Raw genomic sequence first — 20,426 nt, 5'->3', positions numbered from 1 at the left:
CCAATGTATTGTGATGAAGACTCTAAAGTAGCAGCACTGTCAATATATTCACTAGGGATGCTATCGGCAAGATTGGATATTTTGAGGGCATTGGTGTGTTCCTTGTGATCCACTCCAATTTCCTCTTCGATGGTGGTTCGAATTACATCCTTCTTGGTAGGTGCTTAACGTTCCTACCCTATATTTTTATTCACATCAATGGCAAAACAAGAACGAACATCATTAGAATTCTTAACATATTCAGAAACATTGAATTTAATCATATCACCACCAAACTCCATTGTTAATGCTCCCTTGGCCACATCAATCTTGGTTTGGGCTGTTTTCATGAATGGTCTTCCAAGTAAGATTGGCAATGGTGAAGAATGGGCTGAGTCTTCTGTCTTAAGCACAAAGAAATCGGCTGGAAAGATTAAATGGTTAACCTGCACCAAAACATCTTCCAAAACTCCTTTCGAATATGCATTAGAACGATCGGCTAATTGGATAATAACTCCATCATTTTTAAGCTCTCTTGGATTCATAGATGAATAAACAGAATATGGCATGACATTAATGGAAGCACCTAAATCTAGCATAGCATGTTCAAACCTTGTATTACCAATTATGCAAGGGATAGTGAAACTACCTAGATCTTTGCATTTAGGTGGCAGCTTCCTTTGTAACATTGCAGAGACATTTTCACTTATATGTACCACTTCTTTCTCCCGAATTCGTTTCTTTGTTGTACAAAGCTTCTTCAAAAACTTAGCATACTTCAAAATTTGCTTTATTGCATCAAGAAACGGGATATTGACTTGCACTTTCCTAAATGTCTCTATAATGTCTTTTTCATTCTCTTCATTCCTAGATTGCATAAACCTGCTAGGGAAAGGCACATTTGGTGGAATAACGTTAGAAGGAATTGAATTTAGACCTACCTTACTTGTGTTGGATGGCTTAGGGTCCTTAGGTGGCTGCAACAAGGGTTGTTCTACCCTTGTCATGGCTTTGTCTTTCTCTTCTTCCTCGAGCAGCAGCTTTTCGTCTTCATTTTGGCTTGATTTGGATGGTTGTGGGTTGGTTCCAACCTCCTTGCCACTTCTTAGAGTGATGGCATTAGCGGTTTCAAATCCTCCCCTTGGATTCACAATGGTTGAACTAGGTAGTTTGCCTTATTCTCTACAGTACCCCATGAACTCCACTACTTGCCCCATTTGCTTCTACAATTCGTCCACCTCTTTAGCTTGATTTTGCATCTCTTTGGTTTGATTTTGTACTCCCAATATCAAAAAGGTGAGTAATTGAATAACTTTATCATTATCCAAAGATATACTTGAATTTGGTTAGGCTAAATGTGGTTGAGGTTGCATTGGTGCAAATGGCTTTTGAAATATCCCAAGGGGTGGTTGTCGAAATCCTCCTTGTTGTTGAGTTTGTTGAGGCTCCCTGCACTTCATATTTGGGTGATCTCTCTAACCTGGATTGTAAGTGTTGGCGTATGGATCATATTTTGGCTGATTTTGGCCTTGAAACCCAACGGAGTCGGAACTTTCCCATCCCCCATTCTCTATCAATTGAGGGCATTGCTCATTGGAATGTCCTTGCATAGTGCACACACCACAAACACTTGCTCTTTGCACTTTGGATCCATCAATAACCTGTGACACAAGAACAGTGAGATTAGTCAATTGAGATTGAACCTACAAACACACGAAAATAGCTTAAATCACTATAATAATTAGAAACTAACTCACTAAATGCAAAGAAATAAGCTAACAAAGTCACATAAATATGCTCATATCAGGGTGCTGCCCTTTTGAAGATTAGAGTTGGCTTCATACATGCCCTCCAACATCATCATTTTTGGACAAACATATTAATGGGATGCAATGATATCAAACATTATTAGTGTGTTCAAGATAAGTGTGTTTCTTTGTTAAGCATTCATATGGGAGCATCCTTGGAACATGTTAGTTACCCTCGCAAATGAAGCATTAATAGGTGTGCAGTACACCTTTCCAAATAACTTTAGGTCTACCAAGATTCGATGAAATGGCGATATGCATGCTATTTCTGGTAAAAAAAATTTACGCACTATGCGCACTATTCTTACTGACCTCTCTAATATTATTTCCTAGATCCACCACTACTATAGTATTACCTTTAGTTAATATGTGATGGTCTGTTTCCAACTTGTTTGAAAGTATTGTTATTTGTACTCTGAAAATACATTCTTCGCTCATCCAAATGTTTTTCCCCTTCTTTTTTATTTTATTTTTTTATTTTTTATTTTTTATTTTTTTTATACACATGAATTTTTTTAAATGTTAATAACAAAGTTTTCTTACGTTGCGTGACAGTTGCAAACTATGCTATAGATTATTAATTTAGATATACCAGTGTTTTCATGAACTCTTATTTAAATATGAAAAAAAAAATTGTCAAAAGAGGAATATGAAATATTAGATTGATTTAATCTTGTGGCATGAAAAGTACTGTTTTTATCTATAATATTCTAAATAGTAAAGAGGCAATTAAGATGCATGCACTCAGCGTGTCTATACACACACACACACACACACACACACACACACACACTATTCACCAACAGTAGCAGCAGACAGGTCATTATTCATGAATAGTAAAATCACTTTTACTATTCATCCATCAATTCAAAAGCGGCAACGTGAATCCACAGTAAAAGCATCATCATTCGATAGCTTTAACAGCTAGCAGCACATGCAAGCGGAATTCCCGGCCTTAATTATTCCAACCTCAATCATCTCATCCAGCTCCATAAAAGAAGAATTCATTCTTAGAGTAAGGGGACTTTCGTCGAACAATAGCTAGAACTTCTGCGAATTCTCTCAAAACAAAAGTCATATAGCACCATTCGCAGTTAAAATATCAAATGCTTGTATTTAATTTTCTATCATGGATGCTTGCGTGCACCATCGTTTTCCTTATCAATCGTCAGTAGACGAAATTGTAAGTTGGTTTCCAATTTGAAATAAAACTTATTTTTCAAATTATATCTCTGCATCATTAATTTAAATTCATTATTTTCATTATATAAAATATTTCATCATGACTGGATTTAATTCTTTTACCCCTAGACAATTCCTTGAATTTCTCAACTTCAAGGTAAATACCGATCAGTCTTTCCTTCAATTCTTCCTCTGTATTTATAGCCTTTGGTATGATATCTGCAAGCCTAATGATCATAATGACTATAGTCTTGATTGTTGCCTTCATAATTCGCTGGTCTGCTAACTTTTTGAGCTATGATGATTTCTCTTTTTTCTTCAAACTTGTTGTTTGGAGGATTTGGATGATTTGGTTTTTCCTTTAAGGGAGGATGACAGACTAATGTTTGATAAGATTATGTATTTTCTGGAATTTCTGGCAATGCCTTTGTTGTTGGTGGAGATACCATTGGAACAGGAACAATAGGAAATCTGATGAGACTAAGTTGATAATTTTTTGATAATCGAATTTGTCCCACCATTTTACCCACCGAGAACGGTAAACTTGACCTGTTTCAATTTCGTACTTCCATCTCATGATCCAAGGGACCTTGTATTTCACCATGAACAATGATAGAAGAGAGATTCTGTCATCAAACCGGCTTTTGTCAAATCTTTTATGGAAACCAGATGATAAAACCTGCATTAGCTCTTCAGGTAGCAAACTGGCTTGTTGGGCCATAAGTCAACCACCAATTGGGGAACCATGCTGGGAAGTTTAACCTGAAAATTCTATCAAATGTGATGAGCCAAGAGTGAATAAAGTCAGATGTTTGATGTAAAAATATGTTGGTCCAGGCTTGAATGTAATCAAAATAGTTATAATGGTTATTCGGGATAAGAACATGCTGGGTATGAAGTGGTTTGGTTTGATAGAGGGGGATTCCCCATTCTTGTTCAGAAAGAAATCTTCCAATGTGGATGGAATGATAGAGAATTTTGTTTTCATGGATGGTACTGAAAATGGGTTTGATAGCAATGATTTCTATCTCAGAGAGAATGGCTTGGTAATATTTAAGTGTTTTGAAAGATTCAATTGGTAGGTGATGGAAATTTGGGGGTAAGATTGTTTTGGCTATCTTTTCTGGGGGTTGTTTTTTGTCGATATAGTGAGGGATGCTGAATAGGTATTCCGTTGGGTTTTTCTTGACATAGGGGGATGTTTTAGCATAGCTAGATGTTCTGGGTATTGATGGGGATGGCATGGATGAGTATGGATCATAAGGACTGGCTAAGGCCTTTTGGTAGTTTGGTCGGATATATATATAGGCTCTTTATGCAAAGGGATTTCCATTTAAAAAAAAAAAAGGATTAGATGTGGGGCTCACTTCACCTCGAAATTCAATGATTTGAGCCGTCTACTTTGTTAGTCTCTATTCATAGATCATCTTTACAAAAATTCAATTCAATTTGAAACTATTTGCCTATTTAATTATCAAGATCAAATTTCGTTGTTTCTTATATAACAAAGTATTTGTTCATTTCTTTGAACCCAATTAGATGTCTTAAATATTTCCGATTTGGCTAATATATTGCAAGGATAATCTATGAGGTACAACTTGAAAAATAGATCATTCGAATCGTTAAAGTTCGATGTGGTGTGGATCCCACAACTAATCTCCATTTTTATAAAAAAGAAAATGGAGATCCATTTCCTTAAAGGCTTCCTATATATATATATATATATATATATATATATATATATAACTAGGATAGCAAACCCATCCTCGCTAGAGCGATGAACTTGGGCTCTGTGACCATCAATGTTACCAAGGTTCTAGCTTTACGTGAAACTTTGATCTGGGCTAGGGAGGAGGAACATGAAATACATGTTTGTGGAAGGTGACTCAAAGCTTGTCATTGATGAGGTTCGTGGTGCTTGTGATGTGCCTTGGAACTTAGGATCCATTATTGAAGACATCAGGTAGTGCGCTACAAATTTCTAGGATATCAAGTGGAGGCATATTGATGAGTCAATTTTATACTATATATTATTCCTTATTCTTGGTACATTTTGGTTATTATTTTGATGAGATTTTGATGATTTGCTATGTGTTTTTAATGTAGGACATGTGAACTTGTTCGGAGCATAAAGTATTCAAATTGTAGAATTTTTGGGTGATTCTAATTTGAGTGGGTTCGTGAGTCTATCTAGAAGGTTATATTAAAATTTCATAATTTTATCCCTAAGAATCTGATCGTGGTGAATTAATTTATGCCCAGTGCACAGTGCTGGCAGATTGGGCTGCAGAGCTTATTTGCCACTTTTGGGCTGGAAGATGATGGATTTTGGATTTGGGCTCTTCTTGGAACTTGAAGTGGAGGTCCTAGTCTATAATTCGAGTCGTTTTAGGCCTGTTTTGGAGCTCTAAAGGTTCATAAATGTGGCTATTTCTCTGTTGGGCAGATTTCCTAGTCAAAATAGGAATGTAATTTTTGGTTATCCTTTTGTTATTTTATTTCCTAAATTTTAGAAAACCTTTTCTATGAGGGTTTTAATTTGGAGTAGTATATATAAGGCTTTTAGCCATTAGGATTTAGGAGGTACGCAACATTGAGAGAAAGGAGGCATTATTTGGAGAACTTCAGACTTTTACCTACAAGGTGTTTTCAATCTTTTTTCTAGTTAATATAGTTTGTTTAGTTTTTATTATGATTGTTCGTAACTAGTTCTTTTGCCGGGTCAAGCCATGAGCCTTAGCATGAATATGTAATTTTATTAATTTGCTTATGAATGGATGCATACTTACTTTGAAGTATTAATCAGCGTTATTAAACTATCTAATGTCTTAGTGATTCGCGACCATTAAGGTTTTTAGACAGGTAATTTGATGCAATTTTTGTTGGAACATCACCCTAAAATTGACGAGGGCTTCTTGTGCTTAGTAATTGTAAGTTCACTTAAGGCGAACTTCACGCTCTTAAGGGTTGCATGGTTTTTTAAAGGGTTTTCACAAAGCTTAATGAGTCTTGCATGCTTATATTTGATTTGAACATTACAGACAGGTTGCATGTTAAATATATGTTTTCGCTTGAACACCATGAGGAAAATATGTATTAGGAAGGCCTAACCTTCAAAGCATGCATGTGGAAATTCAAAAGTAATTGGTAAAATTGCATAGGATTGTTAATGGTGATAGCAGAACCCTAGTGTTCAAATTGTTTTCCAAAACCGTTTTCTTTTGCTTTCTTTACTTTGTTGATCTATTTAATTATTTTTATTTAAATTTGTTTTTTTTATTTTAAATTCCAAAGTCAACATTTTCGAAACTTTGTTCTAAATAATTAGCTAAGGATTAGTTTAAATACAAATTATCCATTCAATTCTTGTGGAAAACGACCTTACTTGAGCTGCCACACTACGATAACCTTGTACTCTTGCAAGTCTTTTTAAGTGTTTTATCCCTACTTTTGTAGGTGGTAAAAATCTTATCACATCTCTTTAGGGAAGCAAACTTTGTTGCAGATGTCATAGTGTATGTTGGGCTGAAAAGAAAGGAGCTTTGTATTTGGGATGCTTGTCTCCCAATGGAAGCTAATTTAGATTTTCTTTTCGATTGTAATGGCTATGGCTGTGTAAAGGGTTCTTCTCTTTAATGCATCTATTTTTCTATAAAAAAAAATATATTTTATATATATATATAATATAACAAGTTGACAACACTACAATTTTATCTATAGTTAACAAACAGCACAAAGGATTGGCAGTTGGCCATTTTGGAAAAGGAGGAATATTTCCACACACCGACCTCAACAGGTCCAATCCCATCATCTTTCTCACGAGTCCACAGACGTTGCAATGTTCTCTTAGACCTTTCCACTCCCACTCGCACCGTCCATACAAGTTGAATATAAACTAAGCAAGCTCTGAGATTAAGGGGCATGATTTTGACATATGCAAAATTAAAAGGGCATTTCCCATAACTGAGCGCCGCACTTCTTTCATATGGATGCCACTTTAATTCTTTCCAATTGGAATGGAACTATTCTTTTTTTTTTTTTGGATTGTTTTATTAGCATCCCACATATTGATGAAGACATCACCACATACTTAAAACACCCCATACTTATTTTTTAAACTAAAAATTATCTTAATATACCCCATTTACTAACCGAAACTACCCTCACACCCACACATTTCATACATCCCACACAACCCACACCAAAATCTACCTTGAGTCTTCATCATTTCATAAAAATAAATTTAAACCCTTTGTCTTCAGCACACAAACAGTGCGCATGGTTCTACTGCTTCAAGGTTTTTGTCAATTTAAGGGAATTAAGCTCTAAATGTGAATTTGATTTTAAACTCGGTAATAGCCACTTTGCTTGCTTTTCTTAAATAAGAAATCATGAAAGGGCTAGTTGATTTTGCTATTGCTGTGTCCATGCTGATTCTTGATTCTGCAATCATGCTTGAATGAAATTGCACTACAAACCATCCTATGAAATAAACAACAAACATGCTTGAACATTTTTAGCAAAAGAAAAAAAAAAACCACTACTACACTATCTCAAAGAAGATTTGAATATTTCTGAGTACTCCATCTCTTATGTTGTAGAATCCTTAATATTTTTTTTATAAAAAAAACATAATCACAGCATTGTTGAGAATAGGTGTATATAAAATTATATATAATTTACGGGTGGTTAGGATCTTTTTAAAATGATTTGGGGTGTAGGAAGTAAATAATTGTTTTGCTTTACTTTTTAGGGTCTAAATAGTCATTTTATACAAGTTATTTAACAATAAATATTAAATGGGGTGTATGCAACAATTAGTGGAATGCAAATAAAAAAACTTCTTTTTTTTTTTTTTCTTTTCTTATTTTGGTTATCTATGCACATTAATTTTGTATGTTTTTAAAAATACAATTATATATTTACACAAATGGGTGGGGGATAAATTGGTATCGAATTTACTATCCACGAAATTTGAACTTAGAACCTCTCACATACAAATAAAGAGGAAATCATTACACATACTAAGTGACAAATGCATTGTATAATGTTAGGATCCGAAATTAAAGATTAGAAAAATAGCATAACACATTGAGATGATTTAAGAGCTCTTAGGCACCTCTTTCCTACAGGCCCTTTTTTGGACAAGTTCTAGGCACGTTTTAAACTTGCGTAATTTACACCTAAATATCCGAACCAGACATTTGGTAGCAACCTTGCATAATGTTTTCGAACATGGATGAATTTGAAATGAGGGAAATACTAGAGACTAAGAGTTATCACAACTCCTAATTCAAATTTCTGAGAAAATGTGGGTCTCATGAAATTATATATGTAAACCGTAGTTGAAATGTACAAAGAATTGGAACAACTCATGTGCATTTAATTAGTAGTAGTAGTACACAAAGTAAAAAATGTTGAGACATGATGCAATATCTTACTGCTTTGTTGAATCTTTATGCATTCCAGCGAGGAGGACTAATAAGAGTTAAGAAGGCGAGAGTGACACACGGATATTGAGTGTGGGAACGAATATTCTCTATGCATGCACAACGCACACATTTCTCCGGTTTCCAAATTAATATGGCTGATTATTCATTGAAATACATGAAACATATATATAATGCTATTAAAAATTTACATCTGATCTAATATCCTAGTGAAGATGGTGTTGGGTTTTGGGTTAGAAACTCTCAACTCACGTAAATGATTGTATTAATTTCAAACTCTTTCCCTCCCCTTAACAAAATAAAAATAAAATAATAATATTAATATTAATGATAAAAATGATAATAATAATAATTTATTATCTCTAATATAAAAATAAATAAATAAATAAATAACAAACCTCTCTCCCTCTCTCCCCACTCACACGTTCACTCTCACTCTCACTCTCTTCATCTCTCCTTCAATTTTGAAAACAAAATTGAAAAATTTCACACACTTTGTGCATATATACATACTAGTTTTAATAATTCTAACATTTACTTAAGTAGCAACTTCTTTAGAAACTTGGGTTGGGTAGCAATTTACATTTTTTACGTATTTCTTCTTGTTGTCAAACATTCTTCAACAATATTTCATATAACAAATTTCCACCAAAATAAAATGAAGATTAAGAAAAAAAAAAGAAAAAATATAGGCTATCTGGTTTCCCCTTGTTGAAGACAGAGTGGAGAAGTATAAATCGAAGTGAAACTAGCATCCATATCCCTATTAGAACACAAGCTCATCTTATCAGACGAAGACGACGAAGCAAAAGACTTGAGTATGTCACCAAACGCTGCTTCGTGATCATGATCACCACCCTTCCTTCTACGTGGGCCCCTCAAGTCCTTCGGAATCTCAACCTCCCCATCCAAATACCTAACCACCATCCTCATACTAGGCCGATCCGACGGCTCATGATTCGAACACATCAGCCCTAATTTCAACACCATCACCACCTCCTCCTCAGAGAACTCCCCATGCAGCCTTTCATCTACCACCTCAAGGAACTTTCCCTCTCCGTACATCTCCCAGACCCAATCCACCAACACCAGCTCCTCCGCTGCCGCTTTCGGCTCAATTGGCCTTCTCCCGCAAGCCACCTCCAGCAAAAGCGCGCCAAATGCGTAGACATCCGAGCCAGTGCTTGCCTTCCCCGTCCGCGGCATCTCTGGCGCTAAATAACCCAAAGTCCCCACAACCCTAGTCGTAGTGCTTGAAACCGATCCGTGTTCGTGTAGCCTCGCGAGCCCGAAATCTCCTAACCTTCCATTTAGCTCACTATCAAGCAGCACGTTGCTGGCCTTCACATCTCTGTGAATCACAACTTGTTCATATCCTTCGTGTAAGTAATGCAGCGCGGAAGCAACCCCTTTGATGATCTTAAACCTCTGTTCCCAGCTCAGCACGGTTTTTGGCTGGTCGAACAAGGCATTGTCGAGGCTACCATTTTCCATGAAATCGTAAACTAGAAGAAGGTCGCCTCTCCGCCGGCACCAACCCAGCAACTGAGCCAGGTTTCTGTGGCGGAGCCGCCCAATGCTGGCGATTTCCGACACAAATTCCTGCAAGCCCTGCTTTGAATCGTTCGAGATTCGCTTAACTGCGACTTGTGTTTTCGTGTTTGGGAGCGTGCCTTTGAACACTTGCCCGAACCCGCCTTGCCCGAGCAGCTCTTTGTCACGGAACCCATTCGTGGCTTGCTTCAATTCTTGGTAGGAGTATCTATGTGGGCCCAGCTCCAGCTCCCATGACTCTACCGGATCAGAATTCTTGAGTTTCTTCATGAAAATGTAAATTGAAACAGAGATTGCAGACAGAGCGAGAGCTGTGGTGGAAACCAAGACTCCGATCAGTTAAAGATGTGTGATTTTTCTTGGGTTTTGGAAGAGAAGGAAGAGAACCCAAGTTAAGAAGTCCGGTTTCTCCATCGATCTTGAAGCTCCACCCTGATATGTAATGGGAGCTAGCAAGCAGACCGGTCGAAGCCGAAAACCCAACGTACATAAATTCTTGAAGAATCGGAGAAAGATCCACATGGAAAGAAAGAATTGGAATTTTGGGCTTTGAAGAAGATGGCGAAATCGTTACGTTCATGAGATTTCGACCCGAATCGTAGTCGATCCATGCTTGAATTGGTTTCCCAGATTTGAGATTAAGATTCTGTTTCGAAACAGAGTCTTTGTAGTAAGCTGCAGCAGCCGAGGCATTTGAGTTCAAGCTGTTGATGTCGATTCCAACATGATTGTCGTTGATATCACCAAACTCAAAATCTTGAACCGTGTCGAACTCGACTGCGAAGATGTGAGTGGAGAAGTTGCCGACTTCAGTGCGATTGAGGAGACCGAGGTATTGGCTTGGAAGAGAGTTGAGGTCTTTGGAGGGGGAGATTGTGAAGGCCATGCCGTGGCCACCGAGCTTCGGATACTCGGGGATGATGGTGAAGACGAATGAGGTCGAAAAGGAGAAAGCTTTGCCGTTGGTTAAGTTCTTGAACTGAATTGGTGAATTGTAGAAAGCATGACCCATCAGCCTGCTGGTGCGGTTGGTTAATTTTAACATGCCGGTTTTTTCGATCTCTGCCGCGCCGGATAAGGTTATATTGGAACCAACATGTTTGAATCCGGGATAGAAGAGCTCAGTCGCCTGGGATGAAGCAAAGATTCCGAGGAGAAGAAGAACAACACAGAATATTTTCAGAATATTTGCCATTTGGTCAGGAGGGTTTTGGTGTCATGGTCATGGTGTCATTGAATTGGACTGGACTATAAGAGTGGGATTGGTAGAACGTTTTAGGTGAATAAAATGATGGTTTGATGGCTTGGTGGGATTGGAGTGGACTAAAGGGAAAGAGAGAGGTGGCTTCTAAGAGGCAGTGAAAACATAGGACGCGCTAATTATTTGAGCACATGGATCATCGGTTATGGCTGATACAAAGTGAGAGTGACAGATAGCAGCCTATGCAAGAATCGAATACTTGGAGAGCTATAGAAGATGCGGGGAAAAGGGGACAGGCTCTCAAGCATGGAGAAGAAAGAGGTTCAGACTTCCTTTTATGTGGTGAAGCGATCGAATAGGACATATTTTGTGACGTTTGTATTTGGTTATAATCTTTTGTTCTCTTGTTACAAAAACAAAAAGGTAGAAACTTGAGTGATTGGTTTTGTTTTACCCATGAGATTTGGTAGAAGGTTAATGTTGAGGTTGGGAATTTATTTACAATGGTAGGTATGGTGCATCTTAATCTGGGACTTTCTTGGACATTTTGAGTACTCAGTATTTTAATTGTTAGATTTTTGTTTTAAAATATAAAAATCAAGATCTAAAGATTAAAATTTCTGGAGTATGCTTCGGAGCACTCAAAATTTGTCGTAGTCTTACACAGTAGTTTGACTACGTGTCATACCTATATATAGGAATCAAGTTGTTTGAGTTTGATACATATAACACTATTGTTACACTAATGTGAGTTCAATATATTAGTATTACTCTAAAAAAATTTGGCCTACTGTAGAAGTATGATTATTATATAAGATTTTCCGACAAATGATGGAAGGCCTAGAGGACATTACTATTCCATCTTTTAATTAATCTCCTCGAATTGCATGTTTAATTATTTCTGGTTCTTTAGGTATTGAATTACGAATTTTAGTATGGGATTTACACACATTTTTATTATGTATGTGTTATTAAATGCATGAGAAATGAATCAGAATAATTTTAATATCCATTAGAAGTTAGTACACATAGCATAAAATGAACTATGAATTGAAGGAAATCATAGTGACACTAAAATCTAAGATCATTTTGGGACCACGACTTTAGGATGTTACCACGTTGCATTACATGTCTAGCAATCCAAATGCAACTAAGGTCAGGGAAACTCAAAACTGCCCAAAATGAAACAGTTTGTGCCTGACGAACCGGACTCGCCAAGTTCGGAGTCTAGGTACATTCCGGGGAGAAACTTTTTATTGTAATCGGAATACAAGTGGTATACCACATATAAGTGGTGAGAAATTTTATTTTTAAGTTATTATGGTTTTAACACACATATCTCACCATTTGTATAGTGACAAGTGGTGTATCACCTCGTGTTCTGATCACACTACAAAATCTCTCCCAGGTGTGAGATAGGATAAGTTCTACATATGCGGGGTTACTTAGGCCACAATCATCGTGGTGTATCTAAATTGAAGTAACCTCTACCTCTCAAACTGTTTGGGAATGAGACTTAATGAGTCTTAGTCTGCACTCCAATTAATCAAGAACCTTATACCGGTAAGGAGAGATCTTCTCGCCTTATCTCCTCATTAATCTGGAGTTACACCAACGCCAGGGTTCATAATTCCCAAAGGACTCCCCATCCAACGCTATGTATAGATATGTCTATGTACCCAACAAACTAAACGTACTGCTTTGATAATCACAAGTTCTAATTCTAACGTGACTGTCGGAGGGTCCTTGGCTAGCACCAGATCGGTGCCTAAGCACTCTGAGGTCTTCTACCTATTTTGCAAGTTCAATCTCAATCGTTTAGACCAGTGCTACAATTTGTGTTCCAACAATCATAATACACTTTCCTCTCGTAAAAATATAAAAGAGAAATTACACTTCAAGAAATGCATGACGATTGTTTTAAAATATCAACACCGAGTGTATCGATTAAAACGATATTGTATGCTTGTCCTGCTAGAAATTCGGATCTCCAAACTTTCAGTTATTGTAGTGATTGTATTAATCTGACATTAGGAGGCCACAGTATTTAAGAAAACAATTGTTAAATAGCAAGTTGGAAGGAATCTTAATCTTTAATCGTCAAGGGAAAATATCTTGATGCTAGCCACTATGAAATTTATTTAGTAATTATGCTTTCAAAGGTGATTGAAAAGTTAAGCAAGGACGACAAATTTGCAAAAGTTCAAACCCACTATCTCACTTATTATTTATATAAAATAAAATAAAAAAAATGGGCTAGGAATGTAACTTGACTTAGGAACAAAACTTTGGATTAAACAAACAATAATGTGCTTATTAATTTAATCACTAAATCAGTTGAAATGGGTAAATTCATTCTTTAGGCACCAAACCAAATCAAGAAACTTCGTATGAAGGCAATAAACAAATCCTGTGCTGCAGCATGATAAAGAATTAAAATTTATTTAGCTGCACTTCATGTCATGCGCACGGCATAATGATGAAACTTGTATAGAACTTAAACTGATATCATTTTAAAAAAAGAAAACTAATGAAAAAAATTTGAAAACTTTGAGTTTTAAAATAAAGGGTAAAGTAAATAGTACCAGGATTGACTTTTTAGTATAAAAATGTGGTTTTTCGTTAAAGTTCCTTTTAAAAATGAGAGCAAACTTTTGGTCTTTTTTAGGTAAATTTGGGTTGTTTTATTCATAATGTGCAAAGTCTAATGCTCTTATATCTTAATCAACAGGTACAGCGGCAGGTGCGGATTGGGTCAGTTTGCAAATGTGTTCTCTCATTTGCACTAAAGTTCGAATTACTCCCTTGAGATATTAGAGTATATTTTATACATTGATATAGGATATATGTTGTCAAAAAATGAAAGGGAACAATTATGCTATGCTGCTTTATGAAAAGGCACATGTACTGGAAGAATTTCAAATGGGATTAAAAGAACATAAACTTGGTCTCTGATCAAATTATCTAATATAATGCAGCCACACATGCCAAGACAATCGCTGAGGCTGCAATTTTTGTAGCTTTCGTTTGTGGGTTCAGCTTCACAGCACATTTGTTTGTATTGAGACACACATTACGACAATTTTTAACTGCTATAGCCTATAGGGTACATGGGACAGAATTAGACTTCACCATGTGCTTTTCTAACAAACTGATGCATCTTTTGGATAAATTTGCCCTACAACGTGACCATGTGATGAGTGTTATAATTAATTAATATAACAATGGATTGAAGTTTTGTACATTATCAAAAATGGTAATAGGTTGTGTTAGATTATTATCTATTTATATTTATATTTGTATTGTGTTCGTGTTAAATTGTAAATTAATTTATATAATAATATAAAAATAATAATATCATAATATAATAATTGTTGTAGGCCTAATTAACTAAACTATTCTAAGGGAATAGAGAAGGAAGGCTAGGCGGCAATAAGAGAGAGAAGAGAGAGATTTAATTGTGAGATGCGTCATATTTCAACCCATTGTGCCTTTAATTATAGTAGCAGGATAGGTTAGATCCTTACCCTAATAAGATTACAACTCTAGTAAGATAATATCTACTAAAGGAAATATTCCAAGATATCTCTAGATACATTAGAATTTACACAATCACATTCCTATTTTAAATATGACTGCAATACATCCCCTTGAGTGTGTAAATACTCAAACAAAACTTCACATCAGGTCTTCAGCAATTGAGGTAGAACAGTTGATGAAGTCATTGGCACAACAAGTGAATGCGAGTCTTAAATTTAAAGAAAGTATGAATTGGTAATAAAACTCACAAAACCTCACTATGGTAAAAACTAAGGCAGGTAAAAACCCATAGACTAAGGAGAAAAGTGAGAAGTGTGCATCATGTCTATAACCAACGTCATACGGGACGAAAGTAGTGAACTCAACGGAGTATCGTCATCCTATGATGGGTGCCTCATCAAAACCTCATTCGGTAGCAAAAACCAATGGAAAAACTACTCCCAATTGTAGGAAAAAGAAAGAGTACATTAAGATCAAGTAGACTTGGGCAATGACTTGGTGAAGAGATCAACCAGGTTGTCTTGGGAACGGATTTGCTTGACTTCAATGTTCTGATGCTGTTGTTGCTGGTGAGAGTAAAAGAACTTCAGTGCTATGTGTTTAGTGTTGTCTACCTTGATGTATCCCTTCTTTAACTGCTCGATAAATGTAGCATTGTCTTCAAAGATCATCCTAGAAAGTCAACGATGGAATTAAGACCACTAGTGCTTTAAATATGTTCCATGACTGCTCTCAACCAAAAGCACTCACGCGAGGCTTCATGCAAGGTGAGAATCTCATCATGGTTCGAATAAGTTGCAACTAGCATTTGCTTGGTAGACCTCCAAGATATAAGGATGTCTTTAACAGTAAAGACGTAGTTGTTTGAGAATGTGCCCTATGTGGGTCAAACAGATAACCAGCATTTGCATAACCAACAAGGCAGGAATCAACCCGAGGACTGAAGAGGGTGACAGCTCCTCTCGAGAATTCATAGGTGTAGAACAAGCCCAAATCCGTCGTACCCTTGAGGTAGCGAAAAATATCTTTAACACCGTTCCAGTGTTAGTGTGTAGGCACGTTGTTGTATCCAGCCAAAAGATTAACAGCGAATGAGATATCTGGTAAATTGCACAAGAACTTCTTCAACTACAACACCCTTATTCAACATTTTGCTGGCCGAGGGGAAGAAAACCTCAGAAAGGGAAAACACAAAGCTTTCCTCTTCTATTGGTACAACAAATTCATTTGTTGTACCAAATCAAATAAACGTTTGGTCAAGAACATGTCGGTCGCTGAAGCATTAGGCAGTGGTCATGTCTTGGCTTTTAGCTCGGCTATCCTGGCCCAGCTTACATATTGTCTAGCCGAGACGACGGTCAACAAAATTGAACCACACCAAACCGGCCCACTCTGGGTTCGTCAACTCTGGTTGCAAGTCTATTTAACCACCCTCGAGCCAGAAGCCCCCAACTTTATACCCACTGAAGCGTTAGGTCTTCAATTGAGCTCTAGACCCGCTCCTCCTCACTCGATCGAAGAAGTTTTTAAATATTTTTTCAACCTAGAAGACCTTTTTTTATGACAAGTTTTTGATCTGCAGTTGTCAAGAATTCCCCCTTCTATCAAGCTCTCATCCTCGGCATGGAATGAAGTCGAAGACGCTGACCTCCGAAAGAGCTGGGTGACGTTCGTTTTAACTCGCGATCTTCCTTTCGGCTGTAATGCCAAGTGTGCAAGTTGGGAAATCTACCAACCCCACTTCACTGCGCGGCAACTTGGTTACCTTCAAGACTACCCACTACCTCTCCTAACCTTCTGTTCTCTCCTGAGCCAAGGACGCCTTTCTGGCTCTTAGGAAAAAAAATGCAGGGAGGCTGAGCAAGAATTTCAAGAAAGGTGCAAGCAATTCCGCATTCGGCCGAACGTCCCTGAGACTCTCAACACTGCCACCTTTGTTGACTGGTGGGCCACATATACTCAAGACTTTTTTGACGCACCAGTTGAAAACGTTATCAAGAAAATATTCGGCAACCGCCCGAGGGAGACTTCCGCCTGGACACCCAAAGAAACAACTCAAGGTATTTATCTGCGTCTATCATTTTATGTTGGCCATTTGTTCGAACTCTCTTCTAATTTGATTTTAGCTTTCCTAGGTAGTCATGCGAACATCGCAGCCACGGTCATGGGCAAGAAAAAACTTACCCCTGTGCTAACGAAAACCATGACCGCCTCGCCAACCTTGCCAAGCAAATAGCCTCGCCCAGAAGCCGTAACGGTGGGCGATATTCCTCGCCCCAAACAGCATGTCAAGAAGCTAGAGAAAAAATGGGAGCGGGAGATCTATGTCATCTCTAGTCAAACCACAGGAGTAACCTCTAAGCCTCTTCGCACCCCTGTTGCTCAGACTTTGACGGGCATGCAACCAAATCCTCCCGTTGATCGAACATTTGCGATTCGTCTCGCTAGACACCCTGGCCGAGACAAACCTCCCCCACATCCAAAAACAAGAACAATGGTCGTTCTAGAGGAAGAGGTATGATTATGTTGTTGGCAACTTCTTCGAATAAATTCTTAATACTAATAATTCTTATTTCAGGATGATGACGGCGATGAAGTCCTGCTAACTAGTCATTATCGACCAAGCAAAACCCCTACCACTCATCCTCCTCCTGTGGTTAAGACGACCGACCATGTCAATCCTCCTGTAGCAGATTGTGGGAAAAAACCTCTCGTCAAGCTTAAAGCAACGGCGGAGGCACCAATCCATTTGCAGGATCAAAACCTTGGCATTCCTCTTCAAGAAGTCACTTCATCTTTTGTAAGGCTCGATCCCTTTCTTTCATTAGTTTTACTATAACAGGTCTGAACCAAGAAAAATATTAAATGTCAGGTGCCCGACTATTTATTTCATCGACAATTCTATGCACCGAAGGGTGTTATCTATATTTCATGGCCAATCAGTGGCTGTCGAACGTGGATAACCTTCATCGGCCGCATGAATTGAGAAACAATCTTAAACACTAGGCTCGGCCATTGAGCTCTCTAGGTTCGAGCAATGAACCAAGGGACATAGCCGAAGTCTTATCTTGGCAAGTTTTAAACAAATTCCCTCTGTTATGTTCCTTATAGGAGGTCGAGCTTGACACTCTGGAGTAGATGGGTTTCTTGAATACTTTTGGAGTAGCTGGGTTTTTTGCCGCGTCAGTTGAGCCTTCGGAGACCATGGCCGAATCCAATGTTTTTGCCAAGTTACAAGAAATCCTATCCCTCTCTGCCTCACAAGTCCTCCAATGTAAAGGCCTCGACTCTGTAGGAGAGTGCCTGAATAACTTTACAACCGGCGGCTTACTGAGCACCGAAAATGTCGTCTACTTATCCGAACTCCTAGAGCAAACCCGGCAGCGCTTTATTACTTCTGAACAAGCTCTCTGGGTCGAGGACGACCTAAAGGCTGCAAAGATTGCTCATTAAGCTAGCCGATCGAAGGTTGAGGCCATAAAAGTAAAAAAAAACACAGTTGACCGGCTTTTCTTCCTTCGACCCCCTAGGATTTTAGGAATCTTTTGTAATTTTACTTGTACGTCCTTTTGTAAAATCAATGAAATTTTTTTTTATTCTCGCATCTCCCAAGTGACTGGGTAGTATTTCTTTAAAATTTTCCCGTTGATTGGCAACTTGTGAACTAAACCAGTCCAATCCTTAAGGTGGTATGCCCCCTTGCCGAGAACTTTGTGAATGATGAAATGTCTTTCCTAATTCGGCGACCATTTTTCGAACCCAGGGTCTTTAATTCCCACTGGTAGCACGGTTTACCAAACCAACTCTCCTTCGCCGAATGTTTTTTGTCTAACACGTTGATTATAAGCTCGCTTGGCAATCTTCTTCTGTGCCACTAATAAGTTATAAGCGTCAAGTCGAATTTCTTCTAAGTCTTCCAAGTCTTATCTCATGTCTTGACTGTATTCAGTACTGAACAAACTACTTTGTTCGATCACTCGCAATGAGTTTATACTCAGCTCGATTGGTAACATAGCGTCGTGTCCATAGATTAATGAGTATGAAGTCGTTCTGGTGGTTAATCGGAGTGAAGTTTGAATATTTATATTAGCCATGTATTCCTTAAACCTATCAACTGTAAAGATTGTGCCATTGTCAGTTATGATCGTTTCTGGCATTCCGAATCTGGTCACAATATTTTCCTCTACAAAATTACAAACTTCTTTGGTCATTAATTCGGCGTATGATTTTGCTTCGACCCACTTAATGAAGTAATCGGTTGCCACTAGCATCCATGCATGTTTTGCTGCTCCAGAAAACGACGTGATTTTGCCAATTACGTTCATTGCCCATCCTCTGAACGGTCATGGTTTGGAAACTAAGTGGAGTAATTCGGCCGGGACTTTCTGTATAGGTCCATGAATCTGACATTGTATGTATCATTGTGCGTATTTGATGCAATCTTTTAATATACTCGGCCAGAAGTAACCGTGTCGTGGAAGCAGCCAAGGCATCTTACGCCCAGATTGGTGAGCTTCACAAATCCCTTCATTTACTTTTACGATTGCTTAGGCAGCCTCTTGTGGGTCGAGGCATTATAACAATAAACCATCATCACCCTTTCGATATAACTCATTCTGGTATGACACGTAGTTTGTGGCATGGAATCTTATCCTCCGGTCATGTTTGTCGCTAGGGTTATCGAGATATCGTATAATTGACCTTCTCCAATCGTCTGGCAACATCTTGACATCACATACTTCTACATGATCTCCTCGTTCTAACAACGATGGTAAGGACATCACTCGTGTACGTATCACGTGATTGCGCTGGGGAATTTACTGATTAACCAAGGTTGGGTAAGATCATCGTCCTATAGGTATTGCCCAACTCATTCGTCTATGAGTTGTGCTCCCGAGGCTATTTGAACGAGTTCATCCGTATCAGTGTTTCGAACATGCGAAATGTGCTCAAATGTAATTCCCTCGAACGACTCGGCCAAATAGGTAGCAACCATGTGATAGGGCGCCAAAGTACAACTCATGCAACGAAAAATGTCGTTTAGTTGGTTAATCACCAGTTCATGCTCGACCTGATTATTCGTACAACTGAAGTCTATCTTGAGAAAGAAATATCAACGGTAGTGGTCGGGAGATTGAATGACGATGACGACACCAACCGAGGCTGAGGTGCTAGAACCATCAAAGTGCATCATCCAGTAGTTGCCTCGTGTTTCGACTAGTCTGATATCGACTTTGTTGCCCCTGAAACCATATGGAGAGGGGTGTTAAGCCAAAAAATCGGCTAGAGCTTGTCCTTTGATGGCTTTTTGGGGTACGTATTGCAAACTGAACTCTGATAATGCCATTGTCCATTTCCCAATTTGGCCTTTTACTATAGGTTAAGTAAGCATGTAACGAATAACATCTGTCTAGGCTATGACCTACATAACTGATAAGAGCATGTAATGTCGAAGTTTTGACGCGGCGAAAAACAAAGCTAAGCAAAGTTTCTCGACGGGTGAATAATTGATCTTAGGCGAATTCATATTTTGGCTGAGATAAAAGATAGCTTGTTCCCGCCCAGTATCGTTGTCTTGTGCGAGGAGGCAGCCGATGAGTCAGTCGAAATGTATAGCTTAAGAGGCCTATCGCTTCGAGGTGGTACGAGTACTAATGGCGTTGTAAGGGAGACCTTGAGTTGCATGAAAGCCGCCTGATGTTCTTCTGGCCA

The 20,426-nt window shown here is 38.1% G+C and overlaps 1 pseudogene; it reads right to left on the bottom strand.

Moving 5' to 3' along the window:
- Positions 1-9,099: 9,099 nt before the first annotated feature.
- LOC103941975 lies at positions 9,100-11,708 on the bottom strand (annotated as a pseudogene).
- Positions 11,709-20,426: the final 8,718 nt, after the last annotated feature.

The sequence above is a fragment of a genome, unplaced genomic scaffold (assembly GCF_019419815.1).
Source record: "Pyrus x bretschneideri cultivar Hongxiangsu unplaced genomic scaffold, Pyrus_bretschneideri_v1 Contig2, whole genome shotgun sequence".
Taxonomy (NCBI): Eukaryota; Viridiplantae; Streptophyta; class Magnoliopsida; order Rosales; family Rosaceae; genus Pyrus; species Pyrus x bretschneideri.
This window is presented reverse-complemented; position numbering and strand designations above follow the sequence as displayed.